The sequence below is a fragment of the Balaenoptera physalus genome, assembly GCF_965194825.1.
Source record: "Balaenoptera physalus genome assembly, chromosome: 1".
Lineage (NCBI taxonomy): Eukaryota > Metazoa > Chordata > Mammalia > Artiodactyla > Balaenopteridae > Balaenoptera > Balaenoptera physalus.
In genome coordinates, this window is record NC_138882.1 from 167,226,365 (window position 1) to 167,245,775 (window position 19,411).

Genomic DNA, 19,411 nt, shown 5'->3' on the forward strand with positions numbered 1-19,411 from the left:
CTGAAGGAATTTGGCACATCCTAAATATTGCTAGGCCTACTATTGACTCTGGAGTGTAACAGGAACTAAAGCACAGTGAGCTTAGTGAGGTCAGGTCCTGCTGGGTTGGGTAGTCCACGTTGAGGATATTGGATTTTACTCTCAGAGCAATGGGAAGCCATTGAAAAGTGTATAAGCAGGGGAGGGATTCAGATTTCCTTTTTTAAAGGATTAAATAGGGGGACTTCCCTGGCGATCCAGTGGTTAAGACTCCGTGCTTCCACTGCAGGGGGCACGGGTTCAATCCCTGGTCAGGGAACTAAGATCCCGCATGCTGCACAGCATGGCCAAAAAAAAAAAAAAAGGATTAAATAAATTTCCTAAACGATTAAATGAAACTCCTATTTTAAAGGCTTATTCAGTGTGAGAATAGATTAGGGCAAACTAGAATGAAAGTGAAGAGACCAATTTAGGAGGTATATCGCAATAGTTCAAATGAGAAGACACAGTGGCTTGATCCACTGTGTTTTCAGTGGGGATGAAAAAAAGTAAGCAGATTCAAAAGATACTTAGGGGGACTTCCCTGGTGGTGCAGTGGTTAAGAATCCACCTGCCAATGCAGGGGACATGGATTTGAGCCCTGGTCCGGGAAGATCCCACACGCTGCAGGGCAACTAAGCCCATGCGCCACAACTACTGAGCCTGTGCTCTAGAGCCTGCGAGCCACAACTACTGAGCCTGCGCACCACAACAAGAGAAGCCACCGCAATGAGAAGCCCACACACCGCAACAAAGAGTAGCCCCCGCTCGCCCCAACTAGAGAAAGCCCACACGCAGCAACAAAGACCCACAAAACACAGCCAAAAAAAAAATTTTTTTTTTTAAATAAAGATACTTAGGAGATCAAATCTACTGGTCTTGGTGATTGGATGAAAGAGGGAGAGAAGGAGTCAAGGCTGACCCCTAGGTTTCTGGCATGAGCAGCTGTGTGGATGGATGTGCTATTACTGCCTCCCTACCCCACTCTGCTTGTACAAGTCTCCCCACACTCATCACGATGTATTGAAATCATCCGTTACATGCCTGTGTCTCCCACAGACAGCCATCTCCTGGAAGGCAACAATGAGCTTGTTCTTTGTCTTCCTAGGGCCTGGCAGTGAGCTAGGCATAGAATTGGCAGCAGTAAATGTGTATGAACTTTTCTTCAGTTCTTATTTCTGTTTCTTACAGGAGCTCTCTATCCTTCTGACTGCTCAGGTTCAAAATCTCAGAGGAATCCTGGCTTCCTCTTTCTACCTCATCTACCATATGGCATCAGTCACAAAGTCCCATGTATTCTGTCCCCAGAACATCTGGTGAATCTCCTAGTACCCTGTTTCAGGCCTTCACATGTCTTAACACGTGCAAAGTGATTAGAACAGGGCCTGGGCCAGAGTAAAGGGTATATAAGTGTTGGCTATGATTAAGGACTCTTCCTCAGTCTCCCTGCCTCCTGCTTCTTTCCATTCAGGCCATCCTCCAGAAGGTAGTCCGAGTGCTATCTCTCAAATACAACTCTGATCTGAAGCCCTGGCTCCAGTGCTCTCAAGACCAAATCCTAAATCCTCAGTGTGGTCTACAAGGTCCCATGTGGCCTAACCTCTGATTATCTTCCCAGCTTCACCTTCACCTTCAAAGGCATTCCATTGCCACTGGGATGAAGGGCAAACTCAAGGCCTTCCAGCATCTAGACTCCATGTCCTCACCAGCCTCAGCTCTTTCATACACAATGCTCCAGTTGTGTGTACTTGTCTTGACCATACTCTGGGTTTCCTGCCTCCTCATGCCAGCTCATGCCCTTCCTCCCCAGTGACCCCATCTATCAAAGGCTTATCTTGTCAGTTCAGGGTCCCCCTCCATCAGGAGTACCCCAACATCTACTCTGTATTTGTCAGATCCTACCTTATATTGTGGTTTCTGCACATCTCATCCCTCCACTACGTGGGAGCAAATGGATCGGCCATCTGTTGCTGTGCCTGCTCAGGATCTTTCCAATCCTCCTCCTCTGGTAACAGCACTCTGATAATCCTTTGAGATGACTTCATTCCCCCACTCTGGCTGATGAGCACATTTCATTCCTTTGGCCACAGTGATTGGTAGGTGGCTCAAACCAGGCTAGCAGAGAGAGTGAACATCAGCCTGAGACCTATGCTGGAACACTGAGAAAAGAGCCCTCTCTTTCTTCTAGGGTTGCTAAACTAGAAGAGTAGCAACCTGGACTTTTTTTTTTTTTTTTTTTTTTGGCTGTGTTGGGTCTTCATTGCTGCGCGCGGGCTTTCTCTAGTTGCAGAGAACAGGGGCTACTCTTCGTTGCGCTGCACGGGCTTCGCATTCCTGTGGCTTCTCTTGTTGTTGAGCACGGGCTCTAGGCGCACGGGCTTCAGTAGTTGTGGCATGCGGGCTCAGTAGTTGTGGCACGCGGGCTCAGTAGTTGTGGCACACGGGCTCAGTAGTTGTGGCTCGCGGGCTCTAGAGCGCAGGCTCAGCAGTTGTGGCTCATGGGCTTAGTTGCTCCGCGGCATGTGGGATCTTCCCAGACCAGGGCTTGAACCCGTGTCCCCTGCATTGGTAGGCGGATTCTTAACCACTGCACCACCAGGGAAGTCCCCAACCTGGACTTGTTAATGGTCATCTTTGCCATTATTTGGAGAGAGCCTTCTTGAGAATGAAGCCAACAGAGTTGGAAAGCAGAGCCATGAGTTGAGAAAGACAAATTCTCAGCTATATCATTTTGAGCCCTTGGATTTGGCCATGCCTGAAATTAGTAGCACCTTGACTTTTCCATGCATGAGCCAATAAATGCGTTCATTTGAAATGAGTATCTGTATCTGTCACTTCTGTGCTGGAGTCATGAGTAGCAGACTGAAGCTCCTGGGGCTATCTGTTGTGTACAAGAGACTTTCAGAGAAGGAAGGTGGGAGCGGAAATCAGAAGAGACTGGCACTAGCACCAGTGTGTGACCCTCTAAGCTTGAAGGTCCACCCGTGGAAAAGAGGAGCAGTTACCTTTGCTGTTGCTCAGACCAACCAAAGTGCCTTCACCTCCATCTCTGCTTTGCAGGAGAACCAAACCAACATTCTGGTCAAGGTAACAGTTGCTTGTTTTGCTGATGATCATTGGGAAGAGGAGGCTTTTAATGGCTGAGCTTAAGCAGGAGGTGGTTACTCCTTAGCCAGTTGGCTAGCATTTACCATCAGAGAATACTCTAGTCTAGTGGTTCCTAAACTTGTCTGCACATTGGAGTCATCTCGGGATATTTAAAAAATTCCGACACCCAGACCACATCCCAGACCAAGTAAATCACAATCTCTGGGGCTGGGACACAGGCATGGCTATTTTTTTTTTTTTTTTTTTGCCATGCGGGTTCTTAGTTCCCCTACAGGGGATCGAACCCATGCCCCCCACAGTCCTGGAGTGGAAGCGTGGAGTCCTAACCACTGAAACACCAGGGAATTCCCGCTATTTTTGAAGTTTCCAACATGAGACACATTTGGGAACCACTGCCAAAGGTCCCATCTTCCTGTTCCCAAGGCTTACACTTCTATAAAGCAGAGATTCTCCACCAAGTTGACATTAGATCACCTGGGGACTTTTTTAAAAAAAAATATTTATTTATTTATTTATTATTTTGGCTGCACAGGGTCTTAGTTGTGGCATGCAGGATCTTTAGTTGCGGCATGCAGACATCTTAGTTGTGGCATGCGAACTCTTAGCTGCGTCATGCATGTGGGATCTAGTTCCCTGACCAGGGATCGAACCCGGGCCCCTTGCATTGGGAGCACAGAGTCTTACCCACTGGACCACCAGGGAAGTCCCCGGGATTTTTTTTTTAATGTCCATGTCTGGGCCCCACCTTTAGAAATTCTGATTCAGTTGGTTTGGGGTGAGACCCCAATACTGGCTGCTATAGACTGAATGTTTGTGCCCATCCCAAATTCATGTTGAAACCTAACCCCCAAGGTGCTGGTATCTGGCAGTGGAATCTCTGGGAGGTGATTAAGTCATAAAGGTGGAGCCCTCATGAGTGGGATTAGTGCCCTTATAAAAGAGACCCCAGGGGAATTCCCCGGTGGTCCAGTGGTTAGGAGTCCACATTTCCACTGCAAGGGGCACGGGTTCGATCCCTGGTTCGGGAACTAAGATCCTGCAAGCTGTGCAGTGCAGCCAAAAAATAAAAAAATAAAGAACCATTGTAGTTATAAAGAAAAAAGAGAGAGAGAGAGACCCCAGAGAATTCCTACCCCCACCCCCACTCCCATTCCCTTTCTCATTTGCTTGCTCTTCCCCTAAGGCGAAAGAATGTTTTGTGGGAAGGATGAGGCTGAGAGAAGCTTCAACAAGCAAATAAGACTCTGGCTCCCCTCCCTTTTCAGATCCTCCTCCTCCTGCCTTCCATGTGGTGAACACATGGCCAGGGCACCATCAGATTTCTAGAGGCAAGTCTGGAGATCTACCTCTCTGATCCCACTCTCAGGGTTGGCCCAAGGATTGGGTAGGTTTGTCTGTCCTGCCCAGACTGTCCCTTACGTGGGTCTTGCCAAGGCCTAGACATGGGAGGGGAAAGTTATTGAGTTTAGGTCCAAATATAAGCAATTAGCAATAAAACTGATTTGGCTCTCCATCCTACTGCCTTGACTGGCTGGTCTGAACTCAGGGTTTGGGGCAGGATGGTGTATGTAAGTATCACTCTCACACCCCAGCACTAGCATTTGTACGAGCTTCCATTCATTGGTTTTCTCACTGAACTGGACTGCACTGTGTCCTGTGTCCTCTGTATATTCCCCAAGCACAGAGACTGCCACAGAAGTTCTCAATATATATAAATTGACTCAGGTCTTGGGAATTCCCTGGCCGTCCAGCGGTTAAGACTCCGCGCTTCCACTTCAGGGGGGCATGGGTTCCATCCCTGGTCAGGGAACTAAGATCCCGAATGGTGCACGGCAGGGCCAAAAAGTAAAAAAAAAAAAAAAAAAAAAAATTAAGTCAGGTCTTCACTGAATTCCTACCCCATTTAGGAGATAGGAAGGGATACAAAATGTACAAATGGGACATAGTATGATCCCTGCTCTCGGGGTCTCCAGTGACCAACAGCCTCGGAGGGGCAGGGAAGACTTCCCAAAGAGGAGGCATTCAGCTGATTCCTGAAAGATGGAGGGGTGTCACAGGAAAAGTGGGAAGGTGCGGAGGTATGAAAGGTTCATCTAAGGGAATATTGTGCTCCCTCAAGGGCACTTGGAAGGGCTGTTCTCGATGATAGCCCCATCCCCACCCCACCCCCCCCATCCACACGAACAGCTTCACTACGGTTCTCCTCAATCCACTCATGTGGGCAGTTCAAGAGACTGAGATAGACACTTAGGGAAGGAACCAGTACCAGACACAGAAGGAAAAGAGACTCCTAGAATAGGGCCTGTGGACAAGCAGGATGTGGCACCAACCACCAGTTGCTGCTCCTTTTTTTTTTTTTTTTCCTGTATAATGTATTTTTTATTATACTTAATTTCTAGTTCAACAATCATTCTATCAAACATCTAAAATGCATCCTTTGGTTTATGCATTTTACAATCCACTTAGAGAAAAAAAAAGTAAACATCTTTTTCAGTTGACTCATGTGTAAAACTGGAGAGGAGTTGCTGCTCTTTTCCCACCTTGGCTCTGAGCAAGTTCCTCTTGCAGTTGGGGCATCCCCTTTGGGGATGGCAGTAAATATAACATCACTGACCCCTCCTGGACTCTGATTCGATAGAGCCGGGTACCGGTAAAGCCAGTTATTCCCAGGGAAGTCGGCGGCGTCAGGCCTCAGAGGATCACCACAGGCCCGGCTCCTGACTGGGATTCAGGCCTTAGAAGCTTCCTCCCCAGCGCCCTCTTGCATCAGAAGCAGAAGCCTAAACCTCAGTGATCTATCTCCCCCAAGCTACTTCAGAAGAGGGGACTTATTCCTCCCTGGCACATTTTATTTATAAGACCTGCTTTTTTGAAACAGCTGCTGTTTTATCTTTTGTCTAACTCAGTGGTTCTCAACTGGCGTGGATTTTGTCCCCCCAGTGAACATTTGGCAATGACTGGACACACTTTTGGTTGTCACAACCTGGGGGCGGGGCTGGGGGGTGGGGCATGGTACTACTGACATCTGGTGAGTAGAGGCCAGGGATGCTGCTAAACGTCCTACAATGCACAGGACAGCCCCTGACAACAAAGAATTATCCTGCCCAAAATATCAATAGTGCTGAGGCTGAGAAACTCTTCATCTTGCTTAGGGAGAAAAATGTTTAGTAACACTAGCTTTAAAATATCCCCGTTGTCTGGTCAGCAGTAACTAACACAAGGCTGTCGTCTTGCAATTCATCCATAGATTCGTGCTTGCTCTCCTTTCCCTGTGTCCTGAATGGGGAGGGGTGGAGGTTGTGGTATGGGGGATGCTGCAGAAGTAGATGAGGGTCAGGTGGGGATGAGAAATGGGGTCACACAGGGCAAAGAACACAGGCTTTAGAGTCAGACCTGAGTTCATATTCCAGCCTTGACTACTTTTTATTTATTTATTTATTTATTTTTTAGTATTTACTTATTTGGCTGTGCCGGTCTGAGTTGTGGCACGCGGGATCTTCATTGCCGCGTATGGGATCTTTAGTTGCAGCATGCGGGAACTTTAGTTGCGGCACGTGGGATCTAGTTCCCTGACCAGGGATCGAACCCCAGGCCCCCTGCATTGGGAGCATGGAGCCTTAGCTGCTGGACCACTAGGGAAGTCGCTTGACTACTTCTTTAGCTGTGTGCCTTTAGGCAAGTGACTTTCCCTCTCTGGGCCTCAGTTTTCTCCTCTGTAAAATAGGACAACTCCTACCTTACAAGGTCCAGGCACTCAGCTATTGCTATGACTTCATCCTGAGGTAGTCACGAGCCATCAGAAGAAGCCTGTGAGCCAGGGGGAGGCAAATCGGCTCTGAGTGGTCGCTGGGGCAGCCTGGAGGTGAAATTACTTACCCTCACAGTGTCTGCATTTAGTTCCCTCCAGGCAGGTCCAGAAGTCTCAGTCTAGCTGTAATCTCTCCTTGCATGGCCTATACTCTTCCTTTTGTTTAGTTCAGTGCCCCAGAGGGTTGTTGCCACCACAGTAGTCTGACTATGCAGCAGAGAAATACATTGAGGTTGTAATTTGCATTTTGGTCTCCTTGCTGTGGGTGAGTTTCCTCCTTTTTGCCTGGGGGTGGGGACTGAGGCTGTCAAAGGTTGCCAGGCATCAAAAGACATCCCCCAGGCAGGGCTTTTGTTTACTAAGGCCCCGCTCTAGGAGACTGGAAGCTGGGTTATTCCAGAGTACAGGGCTCCCAGCCTCCAGGCTGGGGAGGGGAGGAAGTGGCCCCATCCAAAAAGGTTTGAAGGTTTTCCCAAGCCTGAGAAAGTGAACAGGGGTCTGCGTGTCTTGACTGTGGCTGTTGTCTTTCCTTGAGTAATAGGGACTTTGCACCGCTCCCACTCTGATCTCCCAGGACCTCTGATGGGCCTGCAGAGCTTCTGTTTGCTGGGGAGGGCATGGGTGTGTGAGTACGTGTGAGTACTAAGAATGCTGGCTTGGGAGTCACAGCAAAAGACCACTGTGGCTAAGCCAAGCAGGTCCACGAGGATAAATGAAAGTTGATTGAAGATTAAACAGTCCTGCCCTGAATATTCTAGATTGGATAAACACAGGAATTAAACACAGTGCTTTAGAGGGGTGGGGGCATTATAAAAAATTAAAGTATGTAAACTTACAATTAAATAAAGTATATTCAAAGGTAATAACATTCAAAGTGTGTCACTTCCTAATTATTTTACTGCACTTTGTTATTACACATGCTCTTGGGGTTATTCGTGTCTACATGGTGGAAACGCTACATAACGGTGCACTGCTGCTGGCCTCTTCCCAGCAGCACCTTCAGTGACATCAGGTTGGCAGCTTGAAGTTGGCGGTGGTGGGAGTATTTACACCACGGAAATTGGCAAATGCTACAAATCTCTCCCTAACACACACCTCCCCCTTTCCCTCAAGCCGTTTGTAAACATTTTACCAGCACAACACTGGGTAGAGGATTCCCAAAACATGACTGTGATTGAATTTCCCGCCAGCTTGGCTGGCAGGGGGTTTGGAGCAGATAATGAGATTTAGAGAAATAAATAAATATGACATGTCTTACATCTGAGTATTGTGGGTAAAATGAATACTTGCTACAAATACCTAGTCCAGACATACTTGGGGACTCATCTCTCCCTCCTCCCTTAGAGACAAGAGTGTATACCCACTCACAAAGCACCCCCTAGAGCACCTCAAAACACCCTGTGGTGCCTTCTGGGTGGAATAAGACCCGAAACGCCATGAGGACAGGTACTTTGTTCACGGCTGCTTCAGCAGATCTTCAGACCCCTTCTCAGTCTCAGCAACTCTCCCAGTTTCCCTGGCTTCAGAGTCAGGGCAGTTGAAGCCATGCGGGGGGCAAAGGGGGTTCTGGATGGGAGAACCAGAACGAGCCAGAAACCAGGAATTGGCTCTCAAGCACATGTATCTACTTGGGAGCAGGGAAGATTGTCAGTCAGGGGCAATTCCTCCCCAGGGAACATTCGGCAATGTCCAGAGACATTTTTGGTTGTCACATTTGTGGGGAAGGGTGCTACTGGCATCTGGTGGGCAGAGTCTAGGATGCTGTTAAATACCCTACAACGCGCAGGACAGCCACCCCTCAATCCCACATCAGAGAATTTCCTGCCCCGAACATCAATAGTGCTGAGGATGAGAAACTGGGGTAGGAGACATAGTGGGGAGAAACTCAGACAGGGCAGGGTCTAGGAAGAGATAAAGGAAAGGTCAGCTGGCTGGGTAGCTACTCATCCCTCCCTCCCCCACAAAACCCACTTCTGTGTGTGGCCATTCAGTCTCTTATTTTGTGTCCTGTCCTGTTTCTCTAGTCTCTCTCTGGTGATGTCCCTGTTTATCTCTTGGTCTCTTTTTCTCACTCTCAGCTGTGCCATCTGCTCTGGCTGGATCCTTGTGTTCTGAGACGTGAGACAAGCTTTTGGCATTCGTACTCCCTAGACCCACACTCATCACTCCAGCTGCCTTGGTCTGGGAGCTGGGCCAGGAGCTTAGCAAATGGGAGGGTATAAAGACAGGGGGCTAAAGGGTCCCACACCTCCCACCACCCATCTTGCCTTTGCCCCGAGGGCCCTACCTGCCTGTCTCCCTGAGGCCTGGAGCTCCAACCTGCTGTCACCCCCCAGGGCCTGGTACCTGAGTCAGCCTGTCCAATTGGCCTTGCTCAACCCACAGATCCCTTCCTCCCCACCCCCAGCTCCTTAAATTTCTCCTCTAGCTTAGTCCAGCAGCTGTTACAAAACAACTGGAGTTAGGCAGCTCCTCCTGTCCCAGGGCAGTAAGTGACACCAGGCTCATGACTGCCCCTGAGCCCAATAACTTCTGCCAAGTAACCAGGCACTTGTGGCCTCTGCCCTGGTCCTGGTTTCCAGGACCCAGAGCCCAGAGCTCAGAGCCACGACATGGTGCCCGGTGCTTGGAACCCAGTACTCAGCATCCAGGCTCAATTACCAGTGCCCATCACCAGGACCCAGGGCCTGGTGCCAGGGCTACCCACCCTGCCCCTCCCACTCACCACCCCGGCAGACCCTGGTGGCCTAGGCTGCTGTGTGCAGGTGGGTACTGTGTGAGGACAAGGACACTGCAGAAAAGTCTAGTGGCAATTTTTAAAATAAATTGGAGTGACTTTTTTTAAGTAAAAATTATTCAAATCAAGATTTAAAATAAAGGACTTCCCTGGTGGCGCAAGTGGTTGAGAATCTGCCTGCCAACGCAGGGGACACGGGTTCAAGCCCTGGTCTGGGAAGATCCCACGTGCTGCGGAGCAACTAAGCCCGTGCGCCACAACTACTGAGCCTGCGCTCTAGAGCCCGTGAGCCACAACTACTGAGCCCACGCGCAGCAACTACTGAAGCCTGCATGCTTAGAGCCCATACTCCGCAACAAGAGAGAAGCCACCGCCATGAGAAGCCCACGCGCCACAACAAAGAGTAGTCCCCGCTCTCCGCAACTAGAGAAAGCCCACACGCAGCAAGGAAGACCCAACGCAGCCAAAAATAAAAAAATTTTTCTAAAAAAGATTTAAAATAAAAATCGGGGAAAGGGAACTTCCCTGGGCCAGAGAGTAAGACTCCACGCTCCCAATGCAGGGGGCCCGGGTTCAATCCCTGGTCAGGGAACTAGATCCTGCATGCTGCAACTAAGAGCCTGCATGCTGCAACTAAAGACCCAGAGCAGACAAATAAATAAATATTTTTTAAAAAAACTGGGGAAAGGCCCAGCAGTATGGGCAGAGGGAAGAGAAAAGCTGGGGTATAGGGTTGCCGGATAAAATAGAGGCTGTTCAGTTAAATTTGAATTCAGGTAACAACAAAGACTTTTTTTTTTTTTTGGCCATACCACCAGGCTTGCGTGATCTTAGATCCCCAACCAGGGATTGAACCCAGGCCCTCGGCAGTGAAAGCGCAGAGTCCTAACCACTGGACCAACAACGAATTCCCAACAAAGACTTTTTTTTAAATTAATTTATTTATTTTTGGCTGTCTTGGGTCTTCGTTGCTGCGCGTGGGCTTTCTCTAGTAGCAGCGAGCGGGGGCTACTCTTCGTTGAGGCGCACAGGCTTCTCATTGCGGTGGCTTCTCTTATTGCGGAGCACGGGCTTTAGCTGTGTGGGCTTCAGTAGCTGTGGCTCGCGGGCTTAGTTGCTCCGTGGCATGTGGGATCTTCCCGGACCAGGACTCGAACCCGTGTCCCATGCATTGGCAGGTGAATTCTTAACCACTGTGCCACCAGGGAAGCCCCCTTTCATCCACTCCTTAAAATGATATTTTTGACCAAGTGATATAGTCACGCTTTAAAATTCCATAGGGACAAAAGAACAGGCAATGAAATGTCTCTTCTGCCCTGCCTCTCAGCCACCCAGTTCCCTTCCTCACTTCCCTGTGTGTCCTTCCAGAGACATCTTACTGCCACAGCCTCATAACTGTCTTCCTGCCTGCCGTCTGGCCCACCTGCCTCCATACTGTGGCCAGCTGGTGTTTCACCTCCAATCACGTTACCTCCTGGCTTAAAACCCTGCTGTGGTTTTCCATGCCATGGGATGAAGAACAAAATTCCCAGCTAATCAGGATACAAGGCGTTCGGTGCCTGATTCCTGCCTGTCTTCCTGGACACTTGGCATCATCCTGGCCGGTCTGACAAGCCACCACAGAAACACAACCCGCCAAGTAGTCTCCCGACTGTTCTGGCGTCCATGCTCTTGCTCACATTTCTCTGTCAGACATTTATTGCACACAGACAGCATCTATGGTGTGCCCGGCACGGGGGGCTACGAGGGACATGGTGGACAACAAAACTGAAATGTCCCTGCTCCTGTGACTCAGGTTCTGGCAGAGGAGCATTTAATAGACAAATCATTGCAATAAAACATTTGTTGTGCTGGGGTAGGTCCAGAGCTCTGGGGTCAAAGAAAGCCTCCTGGAAGAAGAGCTATTTAATTGAACAGTCATCAGCCAACTAAGGGTGGGGGACGGGCAGGCAGGGAAGAGTGTCCCAGGCCCAGGAAACGGTTCATCGGGAGGAGTCACAAATCCAGGGTTGGGGGAACACAGAGAAGAGAGGAAGGGTGTGGGAGCTGCAGGGTCAGCAGCCCCCAGGAAGCCACTCTACAGGGTTTGCGTTTTATCCTAAAGGCCTGAGGGGATTTAACGCAGGGGAGTGTGTGGGCACATCTGTGGCTGTTCTGAAGAGACTGGATTGGAGGAGAGGACCTTGCTGCTGTTTCTAGGATGGCAGAAATGATGGCAGCCTGGGCCAGCGATAGGGCACTGGGGACGGAGTAGGAGATATCACAGAGGTGAGGCGGCGGGAGGAGTGACTTCCCAGGGATCTTGCTTGAGAGGCTGGTGGATCCTGTGATGCTCTCTGGTGATATTTCTAAGTCCAGATTTGGACTTGAATCGGTGGTGCCTGCAGGATGTCCAAGCCAAGATGTCCAGCAGACACATACGTATGTTGTCAACCTCGGGAAGAAGGGCTGGACTGGAGATTCTTTTTTTTTTTTTAATTTTAATAGTGTGCCCTCTTTTTTAAAAATTTATTTATTTATTTATTTATTTATTTTTGGCTGCATTTGTCTTCGTTGCTGCGTGCGGGCTTCTCACTGTGGTGGCTTCTCTTGCGGCGGAGGACGGGCTCTAGGCATGCGGGTTTCAGTAGTTGTGGCTCGCAGGCTCTAGAGCACAGGCTCAGTAGTTGTGGCACACAAGCTTAGTTGCTCTGTAGCATGTGGGATCTTCCCAGACCAGGGATCGAACCCGTGTCCCCTGCATTGGCAGGCGGATTCTTAACCACTGCGCCACCAGGGAAGCCCTGGACTGGAGATTCTTATTTGGGAGTCATTAGCAAAAAGTTAACAGTAAAAATGTTATCTACCCCTTATCAACTGTTAGACACTTTTTTAAGTTTTTTTTTGGGCCACGCCGCACAGCTTGCAGGATCTTAGTTCAAACCCCAGCTCTCAGCAGTGAAAGCACGAAATCCTAACCACTGGACAGCCAGAGAATTCCGTCTAAGTTCTTACATACTTTAATTTATTGATTACTTACAACAACCCTATGAGGTATTGTGCCCTCACTCTTTATTTTATTTTATTTTTTGGTCTCATGCAGGAACTTTTTTTTTTTTAATGTATTTTTATTATTTATTTATTTATTTATTTATTTTTGGCTGCAGTGGGTCTTCGTTGCGATGCACGGGCTTTTCATTGCGGTGGCTTCTCTTGTTGCGGAGCACGGGCTCTAGGCGCGCGGGCTTCAGTAGTTGTGGCACACAGGCTCAGTAGTTGTGGCTCGCGAGCTCTAGAGCACAGGCTCAGTAGTTGTGGCACACAGGCTTAGTTGCTCTGTGGCATGTGGGATCTTCCTGGACCAGGGCTCGAGCCCGTGTCCCCTGCATTGGCAGGCGGATTCTTAACCACTGCGCCACCAGGGAAGTCCCTGTGCCTTCCCTCTTGCCATTTTATGATGAGGGGGAAAAGTTCAATAATGTAACCAAGGTTACACAACTACTAAACAACAAAGCTGGGTTCAAACCCCAGAAGTCCAGCTCCAGGATCCATGCTCTTAACTGCATCATACAGCCTCTCACCTAGACAGTAGTTTAAGCCCCAAAAGCGGATGAGATCAACTTCAGAATTGTGAGAAGGGCAGACTGTCAACCCTGAGGAATACAAGCACCTAAAGCCCAGGGTCTGAATCCTGCTCTTAAGATAAGTTTTCTCTGAAATGCTAGTGTTTTAATTTTTAAAAATTAGTTGCCGGGGGACTTCCCTGGTGGCACAGAGACAGAAAGTAGGATGGTGGATGCCAGGGCCTGGGTGGAGGAGGGAATGGGTCATTAGTGTTTTGGGGGTTTGTGTGTGTGTGTGTTTTGGCCACGCCGCGCAGCTTGTGGAATCTTAGTTCCCCAACCAGGGATTGAACCGCAGCCCTCAGCAGTGAAAGCTCGGAGTCCTAACCACTGGACCACCAGGGAAGTCCAGGAGAAGCATTTTTTAACTGATGTTGTTTAAAATTGCCAGTGGGAAAAAAAATTAGAATTAAAATTAAAAAAAAAATTGCCAGTGGGTGGTGATGATAAAAAGCAGGCCAATTTTTAGTTTTTTTATTATGATTCTTTAATTCTCTACCTTTATTGCCCACACCTGGGGCACACCCAAACCATCATTCTACCCTTGTTGGCCATTGCCAGCAATGCTGGGATCCAAATCCACCTGGCAACAGTGGACCAGAGCTGAGTGCTAGGGGCTGTCCTTTCGAGGCATAACGTTCTCAGTTCTCAACCCTTAATTTAAAGGAGATTCTCGGGAGTTATCTCCTATGGGTAGCCGCCTCTGAGATCTGGATCAAATATTTCTCCTTTATATTCCTATCACATCCTGTGCCTGGTTCTGTCACTGACCTCTTAGGTTGCATTCAATGCCTCCTTCTACATCTAGAAGGAGCACACTGAAAGTACGGACCTGGCCCTATGTATCACAATGTTCTGGCCACATCGAGGTATGTCTAATGAGGCTGTCCCGAAGTGGAGTGGTTTGGGGAAGGGGCTGGTAGTACACAGGAGGTGTTGTTGAGCTGCCCCAGGATGTCAAGGCCCCTCCATTTAGGGAGGGGGTCTTGCAACTAACAAGACTCTTTTATTCTATGTGTTAGCTCAAGGAATGCCTCACCCAGATCACTAGCCCTAATTTGCAGGCGAGGAAATCGAAGCTCACAGAGGTCACGAGAATAGTCCACAGTTATAGAGTGAGTCACTGGCCAGGACTGGACACTCACTTCCTGACCTCTCTGCCAGGACCCTGGCCACAGCCCTGCCTCTGGTCCCAGCAGCTCCGGCCTCATCTAGCTCGCCAATGTGCTCATTTAACCACGAGGGGGCGCCAGATGCCCATTCATGGAGTAGCCGGGTCCAGGCTGAGGGCTGGAATGACCGCTCCTTTGACGGAGGCCCATCCGGACTGACGCTGGTAAAGAAAGTAGCGGGAGGATTGGGCGGTTATAAGAGAGCCGACGCTCAGGAGCGGTGGCGGCTGGGATGAAGGGAGGAGGAGGGAAGGGCATTTGTTGCCTCTTCTGGCCCTGCCTGGTCTGGCCCTGTTGGGAAAGGGACAGAACTGGAGAAAGGGAGGGCTCTCCGGAGCACAGGCTTCTGCCCCCGCCTCCACTCTGCTCGGTCTTGCTCAGGAACAGACCGGACATTCCTAAAGCTCAGGCAGGAAACCAAGAAATAGACCAGGAGGCCAGCCTCTCTGCAGCCTGGCCAGTTCTTCCAAAGCAACCCCCCATGATGCGCCAGAGGACCCAGGCCCCAGGCGCCTGGACACTGCACCCTCCTAGAACGTCCCCTGCACTCTTCCCTCCTGGCCTCCCGGCCCCTTCCTCCCAGCCTATGGGATCAGACCCATTCCCAGAGCTCCAGACCTGTAGGAGAAATTGTTATCCACCACCAGCTTCTAGGTCAAACTCACGATCTGTCCCCCTAAACCTGGGTCTCTTCCAGAGTTCCTTCTCTCAGTGAACGATACCAGTATCCATCTGCCTATTTGCCTCAGAAAACTTCGAGTCATCCTTGACACCTTTCTTTTTTATTCCCCATTTTTTCAGTTCCTCTGTCTACCTCTCGGTTTCCACCACTCACTGGATGGAGGGCCCATCATGTGTCACCAGAATTGGTGTTCTTGTTTGGACTCCCTACTGTCACTCCTCTCTCCTTCTCCTCTCAATCCCTTCTCCAGGTGGTGGCTTCTGATAATCTTTTAAAATCATCAATCTGATCATGTCACCCACCTGCTGAAATCTCTCAACAGCTTCCCAGTGCTCTTGCAATAAAGGCCATACTCTTAATATGGCCCATCAGGTCCTGCATGGTCTGGTCCTTCCTCCCTCTCTGGCCCCATCCTCCCTCTCACTCTCTCTGTTCCAACTACACTGGCTGTGGTCATCACAGGGCCTTTGCACCTGCTGTTTTCTCTGCACGGAATTCCAGCCTTCTGCCTTGTTAACTCCTATTCCCTCAGATCTCCGCTCCAGCATTGCTTTCTCAGGGACACCCTCCTCTTGACCTCCCTGACCAGGTCAGATTCCTCATTATTCACCATCCCAGCACCACATACTTCCCCTTCATGCACCTGTCATAGTTGTAATTGTCCATTTGGTTGTAGTATTATTTTTAATATTTTATTTATTTATTTGGCTGCGCCGGGTCTTAGTTGTGGCACGCGGGATCTTCGTTGCCGCGTGAGGGCTCTTGTGGGATGCAGGATCCCACAAGAGCGGCATGTGGGATCTAGTTCCCTGACCAGGGATTGAACCCGGGCCCCCTGCATTGGGAGCGAGGAGTCAACCACTGGACCACCAGGGAAGTCCAGGTTGTGGTATTATTTAAGTAATGTCTGTTTCTTTCACTAGACTGTAAGCTCTGTGAGCGTAAGGACCATGTCAATTTTTGCTCACTTGAAAATCTCCAGCACCTCTGTCCTAGCACACAGTAGGTGTTCAATGTTTCCTGAATAAATAAGTAAATTAATGTGGCCCACTTCTCTCTGCCTCTGTTTCCTGAGCCTAACCCTCTATCATCTCCTGTCTGGACCTTGGCAATCACTTTTTTTTTTTTTCATTTTATTTATTTATATTTGGCTGCATTGGGTCTTCGTTGCTGCGCGCGGGCTTTCTCCAGCTGTGGTGAGCGAGGGCTGCTCGTCGTTGTGGTGCGCAGGCTTCTCATTGCAGTGGCTTCTCTTGTAACAGAGCACGGGCTCTAGGCATGCGGGCTCCATAGTTGTGGCGCGCGGGCTCAGTTGTGGCTCGTGGGCTCTAGAGCACAGGCTCAGTAGTTGTGGTGCATGGGCTTAGTTGCTCCGAAGCATGTAGGATCTTCCCGGACCAGGGATCGAACCTGTGTCCCCTGCATTGGCAGGCGGATTCTTAACCGCTGCGCCACCAGGGAAGTCCGGCAATCACTTTTTAACTGGTCTCCCAGTTTACAATCAAGTCCCTACTGGTTTCCCACCCAACAGCCAGAGAGGTCTAATAAAAATGCCAATCTGACCATGTCACCCTTCCCACCCCATTTGATAGCATTCATTGTCTTCCCATGGTCCTTGGAATAAAATCCAAACTCCTGACAGAGCCTAGCAAGGCCTTGCATGGTCTGCCTTACCTTGCGCCAAGCTCCACCTCCTCAACGAACCTTTCTTTTTTTTTTTTAAATTTTTTAATTGAAATATAGTTGATTTACAATGTTGTGTTAGTTTCTGGTGTACAGCAAAGTGATATATCTCATATATATATATATGTGTGTGTGTGTATATATATATGTGTGTATATATATATATATTCTTTTTCAGATACTTTTCCATTACAGCTTATTACAATATATTGAATATAGTTCCCTGTGCTCTATAGTAGGACCTTATTGTTTATCTATTTTATATATAGTAGTGTGTATCTCTTAATCCCAAACTCCTAATTTATCCCATTCCCAGCTTGTGGGATCTTAGTTCCCCAACCAGGGGTCAAACCCTGGCCCTCGGCAGTGAAAGCGCAGAGTCCTAACCACTGGACCGCTAGGGAATCCGCTTTCCCCTTTGGTAATGTCTGACTTACTTCACTTAGTAGGATCATCTCTATAAACGGGCCTTCCTTAATTCAACAGATATTGAGTACCTGTTGTACCAGACACCGAGGACTCAGTGATGAGCGAAAACAGACCCCTTCAGATCTGTCTACAATCCTCCAGATACTCAAATATACCTCCTTTCCATGCAGGGCCTATGCACATGCTTTTTTCCTTGTCTAGAAAAGGCTTCTCTTTCCTCTCCTTTCTCCATTCCTGACTTTGCCCAGTCAACACCTACCACCCATCAGACCTCAGATTAAGCACCATTTATTCAGGGATATCTTATCTGACTCCAACATAGGTCCACCTGTTAGATGCTCTTATTGCTCAGATATTCCACCTTCATAGCACTTTATCACATTTTCTATTTTCACCTTTGTTGTGTGGTTTTTTGGTTAATACCCATCTTCCCAGGAAGCTCCAAGAGCTTCCAAGTCCGGTTTTGCTTACCATCCTATCCCTCTGGTCCTCCACAATTGATTGAATGAATAAATGAGTAAGTAAGTGATTCTCCTGCAGCAGTATTCAGAGGGTACTGCCTTCAGAGAAATGGCACCTCTGCTTTGGTGTGAATATGAGCTGGGGGCTGGGAGGGGTGTCAAAGGAGCTCTCACTAAGGAGAGGGCCTAGAAGCTGTTAGTCCCTTCCCTGCCCCCTCCTCATCCCCGACACCTGTGACTTGGCCCTGCCCACCTCTCCTCCCCCCACCCCAGCCCTCCCCATTGCTCACAGTGCCCCAGCAGCACTGGTCCTGCTCCCACTCCTCTGGGGCCTCTCACACCCTGACGCCGCCCCCTGCAACTCTTCTCCCTGCTCTTTTTCACACGGCTTGATCCACCTCGTCCTTCAGGTCAAGTTGAAATGCTGCATCTTTAGAGGACACTTTCTCTGAGTAGGTCTCCCTGTTATTGGCCATCTTTTCATCCAGTTCATTTCCTTCATCTCAGCTCGCAGGGAAATGCATTTATATGTTTATCATCTATGTCCCTAGATGTGTTAGAAGCTTTTAACCACAATAACAGAAAACCCAACTCCACTGGCTTAAACAACTAGGAAAGTTGTCTAGTGGTAGGACTGGTTTTGAGGTGGGCTAATTCAGTGAGATTCTCAAGGTTAAGTTCTCCCCATCTCACTGCTCTGCCTCCTTGATGTTGGCTTTGTCCTCAGGTTAGCAGGATGGATGCAGCAATTCCAGGCATCACAGCTGGACTTCATGTCATACTAGTAGGGTTTTCTCCTCATTATGTGTCTTAGGTAACTATTGCTGTGTAAGAAATTATCACAAAACTTAGTTTAAAATAACATTTTAACTGGAGTGGTTTAGCTGGTTGGTTCTGGCGGAAGGTCTCTCATGAGGTTATTGTCAAGCTTCTGACCAGGGCTGAAGTCACCTGAAGGCTTAACCATGGCTGGAGGATCCACTTCCAAGCTTATTCACGTGGCTGTTGGCAGGAGGCTTTGGTCCGTCCATACGTGGGCCTCTCCATAAGGCCATTCCTAATGTAGTGCTCGCCGTCTTCCTCCAGACTGACCGAGAAACCACGTCAGAAGCTGCAGTGTCTTTTAGGACCTAATCTCAGATGTGACACACCACCACTTCTGCTGTATTCTATCATCAGCCCAGCCCTGGTTCTACATGGGAAGGGACTACACAGGGTGAGAACACCAGAAGGTGGGGGACGCTGGGAGGTCATCTTAGAGGCTGGCTCCCACATGGCATTTTTTCTTTCAAAAGTGAGGGAGCCTTTCCTAGAAATCCGGGGAGACTTTTCTTTGTATCTGCTGGCTGCAGTTGTGTCCCATGCCCCTACCTAAACCAATCCATCCCGAGGGGCGTGGGACCATCAGTTACAATCATGATTCACCCTTGGGCTTAGGAGCCATCTCTGCTGAAGCACAGGGTGGGATCCAGGAGGAAGACAGCCACCTGAACAAAATCAGGATTCTGTCTGGAATGAGGAAGCGGCAATGGGAATGGATGTTGAGTGGACGACTGTGTCTCTGACACTCTGACCTGCTAGACTGTCAACTCCATGAGGGCAGAGGCCAAGTCTTTTCCTACCACTGCATCCCTGGCACAGAAGCCCACTGCCTGGTACAGGGTAGATGTAACCATTTTTGTTAAATGAATAAATGACAAAATGGAAGGCC

General features: G+C 49.0%; 1 long non-coding RNA gene across 1 annotated transcript; it reads left to right on the forward strand.

The window, feature by feature from the left end:
- Positions 1 to 7,780: 7,780 nt before the first annotated feature.
- LOC309639277 lies at positions 7,781 to 19,408 on the forward strand. The gene is made up of 3 exons (XR_014251571.1): positions 7,781 to 12,917; positions 12,954 to 14,609; positions 18,787 to 19,408. It is a non-coding gene; the product is annotated as an uncharacterized lncRNA (long non-coding RNA).
- The last annotated feature ends 3 nt before the right edge of the window (positions 19,409 to 19,411 follow it).